Consider the following 21262-nt stretch of genomic DNA (forward strand, 5'->3'; position numbering starts at 1 on the left):
CTTTATAAGTAGGCTTTATATTTATGCTCAACATGAAGTATAGATATCGTTGTCGTGAAGACAAAATCCTGGTCTGTCGGCAGTCTCCTTCTATGTCACCTACAGTAGCAGCAGCGCGCCAGCGCCGCATCAGGCACGATTCTGGTGTGTAAAGACACAGAAAACGCGAAGCAGCCGTCACGCAACTGACACGCAGCAGAAACACCACGCACACGCCACGCAGCCAGTGTGTCGCCGGCCTTAGAATCAGCTGCAGTGCGGGATTTGCGCTGAACGTGGAGACTTCCGCCACTTAATATGTTCGTTTGGAAACACGAAAATGTACCTATGTTCCGCATACAAAATATTGCATTCCGTCATTCGGTACACGTGCACCGTTACCGAAAGCCCTGTACCGAAACGGTCCGGTACGAATACACGTACCGTTACACCCCTAATATATAAAGGGTTTTTCCTACATTGAAAATATTTTGGCGGCCGCCAAAATAATTTTTTCGTCTTGCCAAATCCTTATTTGATCTGTTTTGTGAGTGAAGCAGCCTACTAATGGAGTGACAGAGAAAACGAGCACAGCGCCCCTCCCCCGCGCGGGCACTTTCCATCTTGAGTTCTGTCTTTCCTCTCTCCCTCGCATCAAACTCAACTGATCCTAAAGGTCTGAAGATCGAATCCATGTTTCACGTGGTGCATTCAGAAAATATTTTTGCTGAATTACCGCTGGGTGTGAATTGCAGTCAAAAAAAAGTTGTCTCTTCTCTTACAACTTGTGACAAGCATTCCGCACATGCAGCTGACATAACTTTAAATAAACGCAAAAAAAAAAAATCTATCCAGTTATGAAGTGTTTTGTGTGTGTGTGTGTGTGTGTGTGTGTGTGATTTGACAAATCTTTCGCGGTGTCCTAACAGCCAGGATTCCCACACAACACGTCCGCTAAAATCCGATTCGCAACCTAATGACTCCTTTGAGGCGATGCATTATAATGAATGGTTAAAGCAATTCGTCTGCCCATCAGTGTCTGAATCGGTGTATAACAAATCATTACTTCTTAGAAGAACATACACATCTGAAATGAGAAAGTAAGTGTGCTTACCCCATTTAGAAAGAGTTTTTAGTAAAATTTAGCCTTAATAATCCACAGTATGTATAGGCCTATTACAATGTGTAGTAAATTACCTATAAAATCATTGGGGAAAAACATTTTTTGTTGTTTTTCCCCAATGTCTTTTATTTTCTAACATGAAATAGCCAGTCCAATAAAGGCTTTTTATAATTTTCTAAAGAAGAGTGCCATGGATTTCCTTCTACTACATTTTTACTGAATTCCCGACCCCAAAGAGCACCTTCAACAAAACCCTTTTTTTTAACTCCTTGAGCACCCTGGACCCCTTTTTTCTTACCTATAAAATCATTTAGTTTAAAGTTTGACTGGAGTGAGATTAAACTAGATCAAAGCACAAAGTAAGCTGTTGCTAGCTAGCTGCTAATTTTATAAAATTTTATATGCTAAAAAATTACACTATTACACCTTTTAACGCTGTGTTTTTATTGCTACTTTTTAATTGATATGATTATACAAAAATAATTATCAGGTCTATCACAAAAGGATTTTATCTTTCTAAACTATGAAAGCCAGTGGCTGAAAAATCACAGCTTTTTTTTGCAAAGAGGGCAAGAAAGGATGACAGTGATTGTTTTTTCATGAATAAAAAAAACAATATATATATATATATATTTTAATCAGTACTCATTAAATCAACAGACTGACAGAGCTCTAAATAAATCTAACCAGTGCTGTGATATCCAGAGCAGGACAGGACAGCGGTGATATGACATAATTAAAGAAAATGAACAGCAGAAACCCTCCAACTGTTGATAGGAAAGAGGAGAGGCAGAAGAGAGCAAGGAAAGAGAGATGAAGAGGAGAAAGAGAGAAACTTGACAGGTGGAGTAGGGAGGAAACAGAAGTGAGATTAAAGAAATCAAGTCTGCCATGTTTACGGCTCCAATCATAAACAACCTTCAAAGGGGATCCACTGCATGTTTGTGTTCGGATGCATCTGCTAGAGAAACTGACTAATATTTCATAAAGCATCATCTCAAATATTCCCTTATACCCATACACATCGGTCGGATGAACCGCAGACACATCGGAGGAATGAGAGAGAAATGTTTCACATTAACAGGGGTATCTAGGGTAATATTTACAATATTTTAAAAAGACCTTTTCATTTGGCCTTTCAAGTTTCCTAAAGAGTGTGTTATTAGTCGGGTTTTAAATTCCATCAATAACAAAAACATTATTAGATGTCATACGTTTTTCAAAATCCATTTCATTTTTGTAATTCGTCTAAAACCGTTCAGTGAATAAATTTGAATCTCAAATTTAAATAAATAAAAATGTGCTTTTTTATTGTTATATTAAATAAATAAATATGCGCTTTTTAATATTGAATTTTTTTTAATTTACTTTAAAAATAATAATAATAATAATATACTTTGTATTATATATATTGCCCCTCATTTTGGTGTAATTAGCTGTTTCGTGAACTACTGCTTTTTCAAACGAGTAGCTTGACTGAAGTTTATACTGTAAATTATGCAGTTTGTAGCCTGCAATGCTACGGTTTCAAAGAAGAGCTCTGAAACAGCTGAGCATGACAGATGTAGTTACTGTATCTGTGCAGGGTGTAAATACTGGTGGAAATGTGGGTCAGTACTAGATAACATCTACACAAGAATTTCACTCCCATCCTCAAACCAGCAGCTGAAGTTCGACACTGAAACACTGAAAGCTTGAAACAGTGCTCAAGTTACGTTATCAGCCCCTCCTTATCACAAAATAAACCTCTGCACAAAACAGGTCAGAACATGTGACTTCATTCTACAGATAAAAGTTTGAAAGAAATATTTAATGTTTTTGAAAGAAGACAGCATTTATTTGATCAAATATACAGAAATATACAGAAATATTATTTCAATTTAAAATAACAGTTTTCTATTTGAATTTATTTTAAAATGTAATTTATTCCTGTGATTCAAAGCTGAATTTTCAGCATCATTACTCCAGTCTTCAGTGTCACATTATCCTTCAGAAATCATTCTAATATGATGATCTGCTGCTCAAGAAACATTTCTGATTATTATCAACGTTGAAAACAGTTAATGCTTAATTTTTTTATGGAAATCATGAAACTCTACCACTGGAATTTTTAAATTATGCGGAATTTAAAAATAAAACTAAGAATCATAATTATTTTAAAGTTTCGGCTGCCAATGTAATTTATTTTAAGTTATTAATTTCTAGTTTATTTGGTATTAATTATTGTAGTAATTCAACTAAAAATGAATTTTTTGTTTTTTGTTTTTTCAACTAATGACCATGTCTTTCAATATATTGGAATATAATTCAATTCCAGAACACCTGAGAAAGATTTAGAGCCAGATTTACTAACCGCTTGCGTTAGCGCAAACTGTCTTTTGGCGTTAAAATAGTACTGTTTATGGGGAAGTCGTGGCCTAATGGTTAGAGAGTCGGACTCCCAATCGAAAGGTTGTGAGTTCGAGTCCCGGGCCGACAGGAATTGTGGGTGGGGGGAGTGCATGTACAGTTCTCTCTCCACCTTCAATACCACGACTTAGGTGCCCTTGAGCAAGGCATCGAACCCCCAACTGCTCCCCGGACGCCGCAGCATAAATGGCTGCCCACTGCTCCGGGTGTGTGCTCACAGTGTGTGTGTGTGTTCACTGCTCTGTGTGTGTGCATTTCGGATGGGTTAAATGCAGAGCACAAATTCTGAGTATGGGTCACCATACTTGGCTGAATGTCACTTCACTTTCACTTTCACTGTCAGGATTTACTAAAGACGTGCAGAGAAGAATTAGCCCTGAAAATGTGTGGACACAGTTAGTTTTGTGCCTGACCTTATTGAATATGCTTTTGTAAGAGTTTCCCTTTCAGACTCAAAATTTATGGGAGGACAGTATTAAAATGAATCATGCAACTCAATTTACTAATGTTGGTTTTTGTCAAATATCTGGTATTTGCGCCCTTTATCTTAAAGCAGGCCATAATTTGCGCTGCTCTTGATAGATTGCACTGGTCATTATAGATACGATCTGTATTCTTTAATGTGTTTGTTAGTAAATCACATGCAGAATTTTCTGCTTTTCTGGAATTGCGCTCTAACGCGGATTTATCCGGTTTAGTAAATCTGGCCGTTAGCAGTCAGATTTAGAAACAGATATCTCGGATTTTAGTAGGTTGAGATGCAATGACACAAACTTACTACATAGGCCTAGGCTTCAACATTTAAATGAAAGCCAGGCTGCAATCAACGTGGACAAACGGCTGCTTGGCTGGCACACCTTCTGAAAGTGTCCTAACATTTCTAATTACAGCCTCCCAATGTATCAGTCATTGTCAGGCACCTCAGGAAGGCCATTAAACTCCAATCCAGTTGGCACTATCTCTGGTGTTAATGTAGTGCTATCAAATAATCAATACAATATGACTGCATCTCTTACACTCTTGGCACGAAGAGTGCTGTTGCTTACCTGGAAGTCAAAAGAAAAAGAAGACCAAATACAGAAGGTTTAAAAAAAATTACATCTGAAATATGTCTGCACTCGCCCTTTTCGTTTTGTTTTATAGCTGGCAGAATGAAGCCGCTCGTAAGCGTGTGCAGGTACATCACGTGTGAGTCCACGTTCAGCAGGAACTAGCTGATGAAACCAACAGAAAGCCCAGCGATCAGAGGCTGTCAGTCACAGAGACCCCAGAGAAACCCTGGAGCTATTCCACATCTCTCTAGGAAAACTCCTCCTGCCCTGTTCACTAGATTGGATTTGGATCTCTAAATGAGGGGTTTGCTGGAGATGTTGTTAGCGGGAGCATCTCAGGCGCCATGTGGGACACACAATAGACAATTCAAATCAGGTTGCACTGGGAAAGCAACGCCTGATTCGTGAACAAATTGTTCAGGGCTGCATTTCGCCAAAGCATTTTAAGACTAGATTTTAGGAGAGTAATTTTAGTATTATTTTATATAGCATTATTTTATAGTATTGATTCATCTTAAATTAGAATTTATTGTTAGATTCAAGTTTTGATCATTTTGTTATGTGGTTTTGTCATTTTTATTGTTTTTTTTATGGTTTAATAAAATTTCTTTAAAAGCTTTATTTTTATTTAATACTCTATTATTTTAGCACTATATTAGTACTTCACCCTAAACCTTATTGTATTTCAGATTAATTATATATAAAAAAAAAATAAAAAAAATCAAATATTTATATTTTATTTCAGCTTTATTTTAATTAAACGAAAATAATTTGTAATCATTCCATAAGTTTCATTCCATTCCTCACACACTTTTACGGTATGCTAAATTCTGTGATTTCCATTTTGAATTTTTATGGATACTTTTTTTATGGATAATTTCAAGGGTTTAATCAAATTTTAATGAATCAAAAAAAATTGTCCAATCAATTCAATTCATAAAACATTTAAATATTTAAACAATTAAATAATTTATTAACGTTTGCATCTTATGTATGCATGTATGTTTGTATGTATTTTAGAAATTGTGTGTTAATTGTTCTGGATTTATGATTTCATACACATTTTTTATGAAAAATGTCAGTAAGCAAATTAAGGCATAAAACATTAACAATTTTGTCATTTATTATTTTTATTATTATCACTTTGAGAAGCACATTCTATGGTACAATAGTAATTTTTTTTTCTGTTTTTTTTTTGATGGGTTGTTGTGAAGACCTTTGTGTTTCTGTATGTATTTTGTCCAGAAGAAGGCAGCTTAAAGGGAACAGCCTTTGTCTACAATGCCTTAAAATTCTCCCTACATAGGCAGCTCACTAGGTTATGAAACAGAGCCCTTAATGTTCTCCACTTCCACACTTCAAACATTAAATTCCGATCCAATTTCCTGGATCTCATTTCCAGGGTCAGGCCATTTCTCGAATGCACAGACAAGACATTTAATTCAAGGCCGATGTTTACATAAAGCTCTGAGTCAGTTTCCTGTGAGTGTCTCAGATGACACTGTAATCACTGACCTGTAATCACGTTCCCTACTGTCTGCGCCGACCCATCCATAAAGAGCCACCAGCAGCTTCTTGAGGATACGGCCTCAATGTAAGTCACAGAGCTGCTGAATCAACATCCTGACTGTCTGAGGTTTGCTCTGATTATAGCTCTCGCTGCGTGAGCTCAGGCTTTCCAAACGTGGATCTGCCGTCTCCTGAAGGACAGCTGAAAATAGCACTTAGATGGAGACACGCTCCAGACTGTAAAAAGAGATGTATACACCCTCAAGGGTTGATTTGGGAAAACCTGTGGTGAAAATTCACTGGTTATTAAATTTACAATGTGACACTTGGTGCAAAAATTACACGCTTCTACACAAATCTGACTACTAAAATACTAAAGATGATTTTTCAAAGGTGGAAATAAAAAAGATTAATGAAGTGAATAATACTATTTTAGTCTTTTTCACATTAAATTGAATGTGTTACATGCGGTTTCACAAGTTCTAAAAAAAAATATTTTTTTTTTTAAACATTTTTTATTTTTTATTTTTTTCCAGTTTAGGCGTGCCATAAGAAAGTTAAGAAATATTTTTTGGCTTCAATTTAAAGTCAATATGCGCAATCTGGAGAAAAAAAGAGAGAGAGAGAGAGAGAGAGAGAGAGAAAGATTGAGGTTACAGTGGGGAACTAACAATGTAAGTAAATGTGGTCAATATGAGGAGGATTTAAAGGCAAAAATTGAAAGCTTTTAATTTAATAAACACACTTCTACACTTATATATTATACATTTATTCTAGAGGTCGACCGATAGCTAGATTAGTCCATACTGGCCGATAAAGATTAAAATGGATACTGAATGAAAACTAAAATATTGCTTTACTATTAAAAAAAAAAAAAAAAAAAAACTGACCCATACTTTGTACATGAATAAAAACATTAATACTAATTATTATATTAATCATTAAAGTTAGTTGGTATTTTATTAACTAATGTTAACAGAAGAAACTTTCAAATGTAAAAATGTATTATTAATAGTAAATGTTTATTAACACACTCTAACAAGGAACAATACTTACACAACTTTCATTAATTTTAATGTTACAAATGGAGTCTTATTGTAAAGTGGTACCATTTCATTTCAACAGTCAGGCTTACAGATGGCCATCTTTAAATATCTACACAAAGACTGTAGGATTGTAATATTGTAATATTTTATGTGCAGTCTCACACTTCAACTGCTTCTATTCTAAAACTATGATTACCGTATTTTTCGGACTATAAGTCACACCTGAGTATAAGTCGCATCAGTCCAAAAATACGTCATGATGAGGAAAAAAACATATATAAGTCACACTGGACTATAAGTCGCAGGACCAGCCAAACTATGAAAAAAAAGTGTGACTTATAGTCCGGAAAATACGGTATCTAATTAAAATAACAAAATATGTTATGCCGAGTTCACTGTACGTTTTTAGCCCCTATTTTCACTCGCCAACAGTTTTTGCGAAACTATGGAGAAACCTGTTTCTGCCACTGAATAAATGTGTTTTAAAAAAAGGTAATTGCAACTTTTTATCTCACAATTGTTTTTTTACAGAATTGCAAGATATAAAGTCAGAATTGTGAGATAAAGTCAATCAAACGGGCTTCCACACGAAACTGCTGACAAATGCCCGAAATTGGAGGCAAATCAGTGCTCATTCATAAGAGTAAAAATCATGCAGTGTGAGTTATCAGACGCAGTCTGAGAGAATTGCAGATGCGTTGCCCAAAGCCCATGAAATATTTGGCATGCTAAACATCTGGATCTGTTGGCAATTAAAAATTTTGCTGTATGAGTTCTAAAAAAATTCATCAGCGATGACCTACAACCAATGAGAGAGCATGAGAGAGCAAGTGAACATTAACAAATATTTGAGACAAATATAATGTCATTTAATGGAAAGCTATGTGAATGGTGCTCTGTGGCGTGGCAGGATTTTCTGTTGGCTGAATTTAAATCAGCGTCTGAAGTTTCCCGAGCTGTGCAGCGTGAAGCCTCACGTGTCAAAACAAACACCACGAGGTGTCACATTAATCGGCAAAACCAAATACACTGGTCAAACCTTTAATTTAATTATTTAAAATAATTCTAAATAAATCTTTTTTTTGGAGAGTTTGGGTTCTGCTATCATGGCAACAAAGTTGTAAAAGTGGATAAAACTTTACACAGGAATTGTTAGGAAGTGATTTATTTCACCTTAAAATCATGTTAGCAAGCATATATTGAACATCTTGTGGCTTTACTATCGAAACAGTGGGTATTTTTTACAGATTGGCCTAATTTACATCCAATGTAAGTGCCTTTAAATCTAAATCTTTTTATTTATTTTTTTTATTTTTTTTTCCCATTTTGCTTTTCAAAGAAAGGAAGATTTCTTTGAACAACAAATAGATGAAAATGGGGGGTATATGATTACCCAAACACAGTCAGATGCACAAGGGCTAATGTGTATTATAAAATGAACATGTCTGATCAAAATAACATTCTAGTTCTCTGTCAGCATTGTCCATTATAAAACTCAAAGAGTTCCTAAAATGTAATTATAATTTTGTGATGAAACTCTGAATTTTGAGAGCAAATGACAGTAACTGTAGAGAACCGAGTTATTGTCTATGAGCCCAACTAAAACAATCTCCCGTTCACTGTACACAAACACAAAGAATGTTTAACTCACTCACACACACACACACACACACACACACACACAAACACTCTCTCTCTCATCATACCATGTGAAACACAATGCTGCTGTTCATCGAAACAACTGACACAAAAAATACAACCAAAAAGCTACAATCCAAACCCACCAGAATCAGAAGATTAACCCTTCAAATCACCAACACCAGTTAGTGTCCTGCTTTCACAAAACCTGCCAAAAAATGTCTAGGAAAATCCATTTAGGGAAAATGAGCATGGGCCTTTTTGATTTTTTTTTAATAATTACTGTGTGATATTTTTATGACAAAAAAATAAAAATAAAATAAAAACATTTTATATTTTAGGGCCGTTAAGATCTGTATTATCTGTAACATTATCTTCAAAATAATTAAGCATTCTCTATTCAAATGCAAGATATATTCTTAAATCATGTTAAATATATAAACAATAGGCTACTATTAATATAAAATAATAATATTATTATTTAAATAATATTTATAAATCAAAATAAAGAAATTATAAAATGTGATTTAGTGCAGCATTTTTAATCAACTAAGATATTATTAGTGTGACATTATTTTCAGAATAATTCTCTATTCAAATGCAAATTAATTTTTAAACATATTAACTAAATTTAAAACATTAATAAAATGAAATAGTAATAGTAATATATTCAAATAATATTCATACATCAAAAAAAAATTATTTAGTGCAAATTATGTATTTTAAGATATTTATTATTTATTTATAGTTAGTAATATTTTATTCAAATCCTGATTTTATTTTTTTTACAAATCATAATTCCATAATTACATCAAAAATAGTCAACTTTATAGTTTTACAGTAAATAAAAGCACTATTCTGAGTTACTGAATTTAATCACTTTTTTAAATAAAGTACAAATATTTAGTTACATTATGGCAATCAAAATTTGAGGAAACATGCTTAATTGTCTTTAATTTTTTAATTTTTAAATTTAACAGTCCAATGAAAAAGCCTGAATTTCTTTCTTATTTTTCATTTCTTCTGTTGATTTGAGGTTGGATATTTTCTCGAGGAGAGTCACTCTCTCACACAGACTGATGTGTAGGTGCTCATTGACGCAGTATTAGATTCACATTAGTGCTGATCACTGCTGACTCAGTCCAGACCGTCACATCACATGATCACTGTATTTATCAGCAGAAACAGCCACAAGAGATTCCTATAGTACAGCACAACTCAAGAAGCAAAACAACACTAACAACAAGGCAAAAAAAGACAATTTGATCAGCTTTGGCAATTAAACACGTTAACAAAACCACACAGACTTGTGGATTCTACAGTATCATCATAACCTCATGCAAGGCTGTTTTGTTCAAATCCATTTCTCTGTTGAGAAAATGAATGGGACTGGAGCGTTACGCTCTACTGAGGAACACAGAGGCTGCTGGGACAGATCTGTGTGAACTCAAGTAGCACAGATCATGCCGTCTGGGACAGGAGAGATGGGGATGGCAGAATAGGAGGCATTGTTCAGTCAGCAGATAAAACAAGAGATGACAGAGCTGCAGAGGGGGAGGAGGAGAGAGATCTCAGCCTGTCACACACACACACACACAAATGTGTATTTATGCTGAAAAAGTCCATTATAATGACTTGAATATGTATATGCAAATTCAACTTTAAAAGGTAATTGTGAAGCGGATGAAGCCAAGAGGATCAGCGGAGACGAGGTGTGTATGTGTGTGTGTGTGTGTGTGTGTGTGTCGTGAGACCCCATAAATAACACCAAGCTTTAAAGAGATTTGAAGGGCTTGGCGCTGCTGTATTTAGCCTCAGGTTACACACACACACACACACACACACACACACACACATCTACAGGTTGCAGAAGGACACAATCAACAGGCTTTCTGAGGATTGTGAAAGACCTGCTGCTTCTTTTCTGAATTTCTAAACTACACATTGGCAAATACACTTGTGGCTATTACAAGATGTTGACAAATCCTCATTACTCACTCAGAGGAATGAACAATATCTAAAAACATTATATTGCAGTATTTTCCAGCCTCCTGACCATTTCCAATCTCAATATTTACGTACTTGTTCTGAAAATGTCATTATTTCCCATCAAAAAAACTATGTTAAAAACGATCAAATGTATTTTTTCAACACTTTCTTACTATGAACATTATGAAGAATTATGTTTAAATTCCACACAATGTATCAATACATAAATGTTAAACAATACATAAATTGTAATAAGAAGTCTCTTATGTTCACCAAGGCTGCATTTATTTTTTAATGTCAACAGTAATATTGTAAATATTATTACAATTTAAAATAGCGGTTTTCTATTTGGTTATATTGTAAAATGTAACTTATGACAGGAGACAAATAAATGATCATGAAACTTCTCTAATGATCCAATTGAAAGCACATTGAAATCATCAGGAGGATACTCACATCACCACCAAAAATAAAAAATAAAAAATCACGAATATATAATGAATGCTCAATACATCACCCAGCCATACACACAGTCCTGTCATAACATCACTTAATCATGAGAAGTTTAAATACCCATCAATTTCAAACTACTTCCTTACAAAATCACTTTCTTAATCTCTTACTGACCCTGATCTGCTTCCAATCTCCGGCCACACAAGCGTGAATATGAGTGTGTGTGTGTGTGAACACAGATACTGAAGATGTCTGAGGTGGTAAATCTTTATATAATATATATATATATATATATATATATATAAAGGCACTCTATTTGAAAGTCATTGAGATACCTGTAAACATCAAACCAAATGTTGTAAATACACAGATTTCCAGTTGTCTGATTTCATTTAATATTCATATTTTCATATTAACCATCCAATAATTTTGCAGCCAATATGAACTACTAAAAATACTTTAATAAGAGAATAGTTTTTAGTATTTAGTTTAATTTAGTATTGACACATCATAAAAAAGAAAAAAATGCTGTTCTACAGTTAAAAGCAATCAGATGCAATGCAAGTGCTGTTCTGCAGTAAAGTATTGTCCAAATATCCAAAATGTGCTGATTTGTTGGCATCTGCAACTGGCCTACAAACACATTAAATATATATATATAAATATACAGTACAGACCAAAAGTTTGGACACACCTTCTCATTCAAAGAGTTTTCTTTATTTTCATGACTATGAAAATTGTAGAGTAGAGCCCGACCGATATATCGGCCGGCCGATATTATCGGCCGATATAAGCTAATTGCATTTATAACGGCCGATGAAACATGAGAAACAGAGTCTCATGCTTCACTCATGTTATGAGTGTTGCATAGTGTGCCCACCAGAGGGAGCTCTGCAGCTCCAGAGTTAACAACAGCGCCAGAAGTCCACTACAGAAGAAAGCGATCAGCCAAGCCACGGAGATGTAATTACTGTTTTGACGGTGAGTCTGTCGTTCGTCATGTGAAATGATTGTAGATTTAGTTCATACCCTGTATATAAAAACTGTGTGGTAGTTCTAGCTAACGGTCCTATCATCACTTCTAAATATTCTGTAACATCACTTACAGCCGCTAATGCATTGCTATATTAGATTAGCCACAAAGCTAATACCATGTTTATCAGTGGAAGAGCGCGAACGTTAATAGGAGGTCAAACTATAACGTTAGCGTTTAACTTATTCTTATTCTATTGCGGTGCGTTTACCACATAATGACCGCGTAATTGGGCCTTTCACACAGGACGCGGTATGCACGCCGCTTGCCGCTGGGTTCAGCGTTGCCCTTCAGATACAACGCGATTTGCGCTGCGCTGCGCTATGGCGTAGGCGGAGTTTTAAAAACGTTTAGCGGGAGCTCTTTCATAGTCTGTTCCTCCTCCTTTCGGTCAGCAGCAAACACAAACTCTAACGCTAATAGCTTCCTTTTTAGCAGGCCCCTTAAATGCTTGCTATTAACTTGTTTGAAGGTGGTTCTTATCAAAATTGACAGCGGTGTGTTCATGACACTAACGTTAACCATTCAACTTCGAATTGATTCCGTAATCTTCCGGTAATAGTAGGCAAGACGATGTTCTGTGAGAGCAAATATAGTGTAGTTACAGTAACTACAGTAGGTGCGTCAGAAATGATTAAACCAGAGGGGACATGTAAATAAATGTGAGCTGAACAAGCGCTTTTTTTTTTTTTTTTTTTTTACATATTGTTTCAAAGCAGCTTTACAGACATAACAGGAAAATGTTGAAATAATATTGTTAAATATAAGTAGGTAATACCTATTGCTTGACAAATAAAAAATATATATATATTTCTCATTTTTGCCTATGTAGGAGATCCCAGTTTATTATTATTATAATTCTAATGATGACATGAGTAATGATACATGGTGATATTATTAATACACATGCTTAATCTTTCTCTGTCTCTCTTTCTGCCTACAGATGGCTGAAAAAGGTGAATGCAGTAGCAGCAAACTGTGGGACTACTTCTGCAAATACTTTAACTTTAGTATTATAATTTATTTACAGTACACACACAGACTGTTAAAACCAGCTTCAACTGGAAGAAAGTAAAAGTGTTAAATGTTTAAAACCAGACTGTTTTTTGATCATTAAAAAATATATACTTTTGATGTGCAATTGTTTAGTCATTGAGATTGTAATCTAAGGCTTTTTTTTTAACATAGACCATTCTGGAAAATGGTTTATACAGCCCACATACATAGAACAGGCAGATATTTTGCTATTGAATGTTGTGTAAGTGCAGTTTATAGGAAATGGGTCTAATATCCAGATTATTTTTAAAATCAAAATATCGTCTTATAAATCGGCTCTTTTCGAGTTAATATCGGCATCGGCCCCCAAAAATCCATATCGGTCGGGCTCTATTGTAGAGTCACACTGAAGGCATCAAGGGCTATTTGACCAAGAAGGAGAGTGATGGGGTGCTGCGCCAGATGACCTGGCCTCCACAGTCACCGGACCTGAACCCAATCGAGATGGTTTAGGGGTGAGCTAGACCGCAGACAGAAGGCAAAAGGGCCAACAAGTGCTAAGCATCTCTCGGGGAACTCCTTCAAGACTGTTGGAAGACCATTTCAGGTGACTACCTCTTGAAGCTCATCAAGAGAATGCCAAGAGTGTGCAAAGCAGTAATCAAAGCAAAAGGTGGCTACTTTGAAGAACCTAGAATATGACATTTTCAGTTGTTTCACACTTTTTTGTTATGTATGTAATTCCATATATAATTCCACATGTGTTAATTCATAGTTTTGATGCCTTCAGTGTGACTCTACAATTTTCATAGTCATGAAAATAAAGAAAACTCTTTGAATGAGAAGGTGTGTCCAAACTTTTGGTCTGTACTGTATATGCGGTATTCAGTTATTGGACTTCTGTGCTAGTTACAGCTTGTCCATAACGAACACCATGTTCAAGCATAAGAGTGTCCATCAGTACACGTGGCACCAGGACACCCTAGGCCGTAGGTCGATGATCGACTTTGTGGTCGTTTCATCCGACCTCCGGCCGTATGTCTTGGACACTCGGGTGAAGAGAGGGGCGGAGCTGTCAACCGATCACCACCTGGTGGTGAGTTGGATCCGATGGCGGGGGAGGAAGCTGGACAGACTCGGCAGACCCAAACGTACTGTGAGGGTCTGCTGGGAACGTTTGGCCGAGTCTCCTGTCAGAGAGATCTTCAACTCCCACCTCCGGCAAAGCTTCGACCGGATCCCGAGGGAGGCTGGAGATATTGAGTCCGAGTGGACCATGTTCTCCACCTCCATTGTCGAAGCGGCCGCTCGGAGCTGTGGCCGTAAGGTTTCCGGTGCCTGTCGAGGCGGCAATCCCCGAACCCGGTGGTGGACACCGGAAGTAAGGGATGCCGTCAAGCTGAAGAAGGAGTCCTATCGGGCCTGGTTGGCTTGTGGGACTCCTGAGGCAGCTGACAGGTACCGGCAGGCCAAGCGGACTACAGCCCGGGTGGTTGTGGAGGCAAAAACTCGGGCCTGGGAGGAGTTCGGTGAGGCCATGGAGAAGGACTATCGGTCAGCCTCGAAGAGATTCTGGCAAACCGTCCGGCGCCTCAGGAGAGGGAAGCAGTGCCCTACCAACGCTGTTTACAGTAGAGGTGGGGAGCTGTTGACCTCAACTGGGGATGTCGTTTGACGGTGGAAGGAATACTTCGAGGATCTCCTCAATCCCGCTGTCACGTCTTCCATTGAGGAAGCAGAGGCTGAGGGCTCAGATGTGGACTCGTCCATCACCCAAGCTGAAGTCACCGAGGTAGTCAAGAAACTCCTTGTAGACTCGAGGTAGTCAAGGGTGCTCCGGGAGTATGGGGTCCGGGGCCCTTTGCTAAGGGCTATCCGGTCCCTGTACGACCGGAGCAGGAGCTTGGTTCGTATTGCCAGCAGTAAGTCAGACTTGTTCCCGGTGCGTGTTGGACTCCGGCAGGGCTGCCCTTTGTCGCCGGTTCTGTTCATGATTTTTATGGACAGAATTTCTAGGCGCAGCCAGGGGCCGGAGGGGGTCAGGTTTGGTGACAACACGATTTCGTCTCTGCTCTTTGCGGATGATGTTGTCGTGTTGGCCTCATCAAGCCAGGACCTTCAGCATGCACTGGGACGGTTTGCAGCCGAGCGTGAAGCGGTTGGGATGAGAATCAGAGAATTTTCTGATACTTTTTTGCTTTAAATAAAGGTTTGTAATGTAGTGTGTGTAATGTCACCTCCAAGCTGGTTAGCTTGATGCTTTAACAAAGACTTAAAATCCCTATGGGAAAAAATAATGGAAGAAATAATTCCCCAACCAACACAGCTGAAAAAAAAGTGAGTGGGAATTAATGCACTCTACTTAAAGATTCCATAATGGAACCATTTAGACAAAAAGGTTCTTCTAAGAATCTTTAACATCTGAAGAACCTTTCTGTTTCACAAAACAAGGTTCTTCAGATTATAATAAACGTAAGAAAGAGATGGTTCTTTGTGGAAGCAAAAATGGTTCTTCTATGGCATCGCTTTGAAGCACCTTTATATTTAAGAGTTTGAGTTGGCTGGAAGTCTGTCTGAAACTCATGATAACTGAGTTTCATCTGCCCTTTCGTGTTCATTTGCAGACGCTCAGCCGACCACAAGAGAAAACTCTGCTATTCAAATCTGCTGTCTTGAGATGATCAGACAAACATACAGCATTGTGGGAAGATGGTTAACGGCACCGGAAATGACAGAGCTTTTCATTTACTCAACGATAAGCTTGCACAAGATTATTGAAACCAACTGCCACTAGCCTGAATGAGACTCTGTCCACAGACATGAATGCAATACAGCCTTCAAAAACTCTTCAAAATCTGGCCTTCCAAACATAATGCTCTATTGACATGACAGTTCCAGCAGGCAAAGTCAGAAGCTCTGCTCAAATGACTCAAATAATTCAACGTAAATCATTGTTTTGACTCACTATCGTCTCTGATTTCTAAAAACATCACTGGATTCATTCCACTTGTCAAAAGAAGCAGCTCTCATTGAAGTGATAGTTCAGCCCACAGATGAAATTCTGTCATTTACTCAATTTTCAATTCAAACAAAAAAATAACAGAAACACAGACACTCCCAGGTAAAAGCAACTTGTTTCATCTGTTACTTAACGTTTAGTAAACAGCTTGTCATTGCAAAATGAGAAATGTGTAGTTTAACAAACAGACAAAGCCCAAAACAAAGGTTGCAAAACTATTTTGCATAAAATACTGACATTCACACAATAAATTAGTGGATAAAATGGTTAAATTTAATAAAAGTACATCACTTAAATGGCACTCAAAACAACAATAATCTACTTCTGATATTGCATTTTTTATTACTGTTAAAGACGATAATGCATATTATGTTTTAATTGTTTGATAAAAAACACTTTAATAAGATAAATCAGTTCTGCATATCACTTAATCCACATTCAAACAAAACTTGCATACCCATAAATATTAATGCCTCAATAATCAAGTGCCTAAATTAATTATAAATTAGTGTATGTAATAACCATGCATATTATGTTTTAACAATTCTAAATATCACTTAATTCACCCTGAAACATAAAAAAAAATCCATAACCATATTAATGTCTAGCAAGTGCCAAAATTCAAAATTAAATTAATTAATAACTTGATGTATAACAATGAATATTTTTTTTATGATTTAATAAAATGATTTAGTTCTACATATCACTTAATCCACAGTTAAACATAAAATAGTCATCAACAATCAACAATATTGTATATTTTTTGTGACCAATAAAAAGAGTTGATACTCCATAACCATAATAATATATTTATTATCATGATCTGAAATTAATTAAATTGCTTAATGTATATTACTCGTTTTAAAAATTATAAACCTTAAAATAAATCATTTCTACACCAAAACTTAAACATATAAAAAAATATTTTCTACGATCAACTAAGAGCATATTGCAAAAAAAAAAAAAAAAAATTTTTTAAATATTATGTGTATGTGACAAAATATCTATCAAGCTCCATAAAAAGCATCATAAAAGTAGTCCTGTATCAAAGTATCACCACACAACTATTGATATCACAGATCATAGACTGTAAAAAATATGGACAAAGCGTCTGTGACGTCACCCATAGACTTTCTGAAGAACGGGTTTGAAGACGTTTATGGGGGGTATGGGCTGTGCCATCTTGGAAAATCTTGGGAAATCCTAACCCCGCCCACCTTCTGACGCAGCGCTCTTCACTCAGATCGCTCTGCAAATTCGGTTATCTCTGTGTATATTTTAGGCAACGAAATATGTTATAAAACACCATACTAACTATTTTCGTTTTCATTAAAAGAAATCTTAAACATTATAGCCACACAAATGTGGTTCAGGCAACGCATATTGATTATATTCAACTACACATAACGTTTGCCTATTTATGAAAAAACAAAATATAAAACACAAACCTGCCTCTTTTCATTTTAATTTTTAATTTTTATTAAAATTAAAAAATGGCGCTTCTTGTTGTCATTCTCCGTGGCGCTGCCTTGTCAGCTGTCAATCAAGCTGTCACTCAAAGTTAACCACACCCTTATTGTCATATATTTTATATCTAAATACGATCTAAACTAACGAGTTAGAAAAAAAAATCACCCCCCTCACAGTTGTCAGGCACTCGGAAGCTATCGAAAAATACAATAAAAGTCCATGGGACCAACTTGTAAAAACATGAATTTATGCTGTGAAAACGGACATTTTAACATGGGGGCTATGGACATTTGCTTCCTTTTGGGACCTTCCCCTGGCGGATTTTCGATGTATTGCAGTTTTTCGCACTTCCGGGTAGGCTGAATGTTGCCGCTTATCACAGATGTTCTATAAATACTACATTTATTAGTCACAATAATCAGAACAAATGGGTTTCTGCTAAGTAATAGTTCATTAGCTTAGCTTTAGGCTGTTTTTATACTTTTGGTTTGAATATGACTCTTCTAATCTGAACTCAAAATCAGAACATTTACTTTCAAAAATTATATTCTAGAACTTTTGATTAGAAATCCTAAATTCAAGCTCCAGGCGCCAAAAGTGGCCACATAATCTCATGATACAGTTCTAATTTACAGTGCACTGCTGCTATCTAGAAATGCATCATGATTGGGTGCATAGGGTGTAGAACTGACTGTGGCTTTCAGGCATCATGCTGTGAATCTGCTGTGGTGAGACACGTTTCCTGTTAAAACAGGCTCAAAAATAACAACTTCTGTCTGCTGCACCATTACTGCAGAGACTGATACGAGTAAGTGTCCTCAGAGCAGGTGAGCTGGAATCATGTGTGCAGAAAAATGTGTCCGTCTTGTGCAGGATGAGGACACGGACCATTAGTAACAAACCCTGACCCAGTCCACTATAAAAGTCACCATGGATACCAAAAGACAATCTGTCTCGGGTATGATGCTGCCTTCGGTTCATGTTGGAATGATCACGAGATAAGCACACAAAAAACACCCCAACAAAGAAAACAACAGGATATTTCAGATATATTTCTAGGACTGGACATATATGACTTATTATATTACTTCTATATATTGCTTTTATGTTTACTTTATAATAAATGTTAATATTAAATGTATTTTACAAACATTTTTAGATTTTTTACAATGTGTAGGTAGATAGATTTTACATAATTTATACTGATACATAAATATATATATATATATATATATATATATATATATATATATATATATATATATATATATACACACACATATGTTTATTATTATAATTGATTAATTATAAATACATTATATATATATATATATATATATATAAACTGTTCAAGCTTTAATATTTTGTTTTTAAGTATTTTAAATATTTTATAATTTCCTATTTATATAATGTATTTTATTTACTATAACATTTTTCAGCATATTATTTAGAATATTTGTAAAATATAATACAAATAAATATATATACATATTAAACATATTTAATAACTTTCATATAATTCACAATCTATATATCTAGTCTATTTATTTATGAAATATATTTTATTTATATGCCATTTATATTTATATTAAATATTTATCATATATTTTATAAATAATACATACATTTTATGGATGGTGTGCTTCCTTCATGCATGGCTTTGAAAACAGCAGAACATGATAATTGACTGACATGTGGTTAATTTAAACCATGTCAATACTGATCGTACTAGCATGGTCGCCGATATATCATGCATGCCAAAACCCAAACATGACAGTGTGGTGAGATCAGTCTGACAGCTAAGCATGTTTGTGGAGGGTTTTCCCATAAAAGCAAACAAAAAGGTCACCAGGCAGTTAAGCTTGTTATTGTGAACGCCACCGTGCAGCAGATGGACTGAACTCTGCTGTCTGTGAGACTTACACAGCGCATCTGAGATCAAACACACCTCTGGATCCAGGAGAACACGAGCAGCTGAGACCAGCAGTGCACGTGCTCAGAGATTTAAAGAAATACTTCACCCAAAAGACAAAAAGGCCTGAATTGACTCATTCTTGTATTGTTCTAAACCGCATGACTGCCTCTCTACAGGAACCAGAAATTGAACAAGATCTTGAAATGTCTTTAAACATATTGCCTGGCATTTTTTATATGAAAAGTGAATGGGGACTAGGGCTTTAAGGCTTCAAAAGAAGCATTATAAAATGTGCATACATAATTTATAATATCATATCACATCTTAAAGCCACAGGAAAACTGTGTGTGAGAAACAGGCCTAAATTTGAGTCCTTATTCACTTTAAAAAGCTATACAAAATTGCATTTTGATGCCACTCTGGTGTCCAAACATCACGTTTTTTTAAATGATCTAGACTTGAATTTCTTTGCCTCTCTAACTATATTTTTAAATGGTTTCAGGAGACTTGTAATGTAATGTGTAATAATAGTATGGACTGCTTTTATGGTTAGTTTTATCATTTTGGAGCTTGGTAGCTCCAGCCTCTATTCACTTTCATTAAATATCGAAAACAGCAGCCAACATTCTTCACTTTTTATAGTCCTCCAAAAAAACAAAAAAACAAAAAGAGAGCCAGGTTTGGAATAATTCCTTTGAGGGTGCGTTTTATTGCAGCTGAGACAACATTGCAATGAAACGGCCAAATGAACCACAGAAAAATAGAGAATGTCAGAGACTGGTATCTTCCTTCAGTTTTTCTTGCTTTTTTCCCCAAATAAAGCAGGTCCATGTACATCTAAAAAGCACTGCCTAGCAACACTGGGTTGCCAGGACCAGACCTATTCCAGTGCCATGCTCTCCACAGCAAGATAAAACACCAGAAGCTGAATCATATTCATCTGATTCATATCGATCCGGTCGCGCTGTGTTTTCTATTGGCTTAAAAGAGTCGGTTCATACGAATCATTTGTTCGTGAATCGTGCGACAGTGATCTCGACGTGTGTTTACGACTCCCCAGAAAAGAGCCGACTCATAAGAATCATTGAGTCGCGAATCGGGGTACATCGATCGTTTGTTTTTGATTCACTTTAAACAACCAGTTCTTAAGAATCATTTGGAATTCGACACGACATTAATTTCGAAGTATGTTATACCAAAAAAAAAAGTATTTTGATCGTGAAACGGGGTTTTGCTTTTTGATTCACTACATGGAACCGTTTCAGAAGAATCATTCGTTCGTGAATCGAACTAACACTGATCAACTGTAGATTCAGTGAATATCAGCGCAGGACAGGTGTTCTGTCGATTTGTGCTGCCTTGTCGAAAAATGCTACCTCCCATTAAAACCAATGGTAGCATAATTCGATAGCGAAAAGTGTTACCTATCAGATTTTGCTTCATGCATGATATTAATAAGGTGTGAGGCTTTATTAACATGTACACCTACCCCAACCCTAAACCTACCCTTACAGTATGATAAATACAGTGTTGGTAGCATAATCTGATAGGTAGCATTATTTGTCAGAACACCGGCTGTCAAAAACCGAAAACAATCACTCGGTTTTGTGATTTAAAATCGGAATCGGAAA

At 36.0% G+C, this 21262-nt stretch overlaps 1 protein-coding gene across 3 annotated transcripts in view; it reads right to left on the reverse strand.

Moving 5' to 3' along the window:
- Positions 1-21262, reverse strand: part of LOC132156744 (low density lipoprotein receptor adapter protein 1-B-like) — a 42774-nt gene that overhangs the window by 20943 nt on the left and 569 nt on the right. The gene's annotated exons all lie outside the window — the stretch shown is intronic.

Source organism: Carassius carassius, chromosome 14, assembly GCF_963082965.1.
Source record: "Carassius carassius chromosome 14, fCarCar2.1, whole genome shotgun sequence".
Classification (NCBI taxonomy): Eukaryota; Metazoa; Chordata; class Actinopteri; order Cypriniformes; family Cyprinidae; genus Carassius; species Carassius carassius.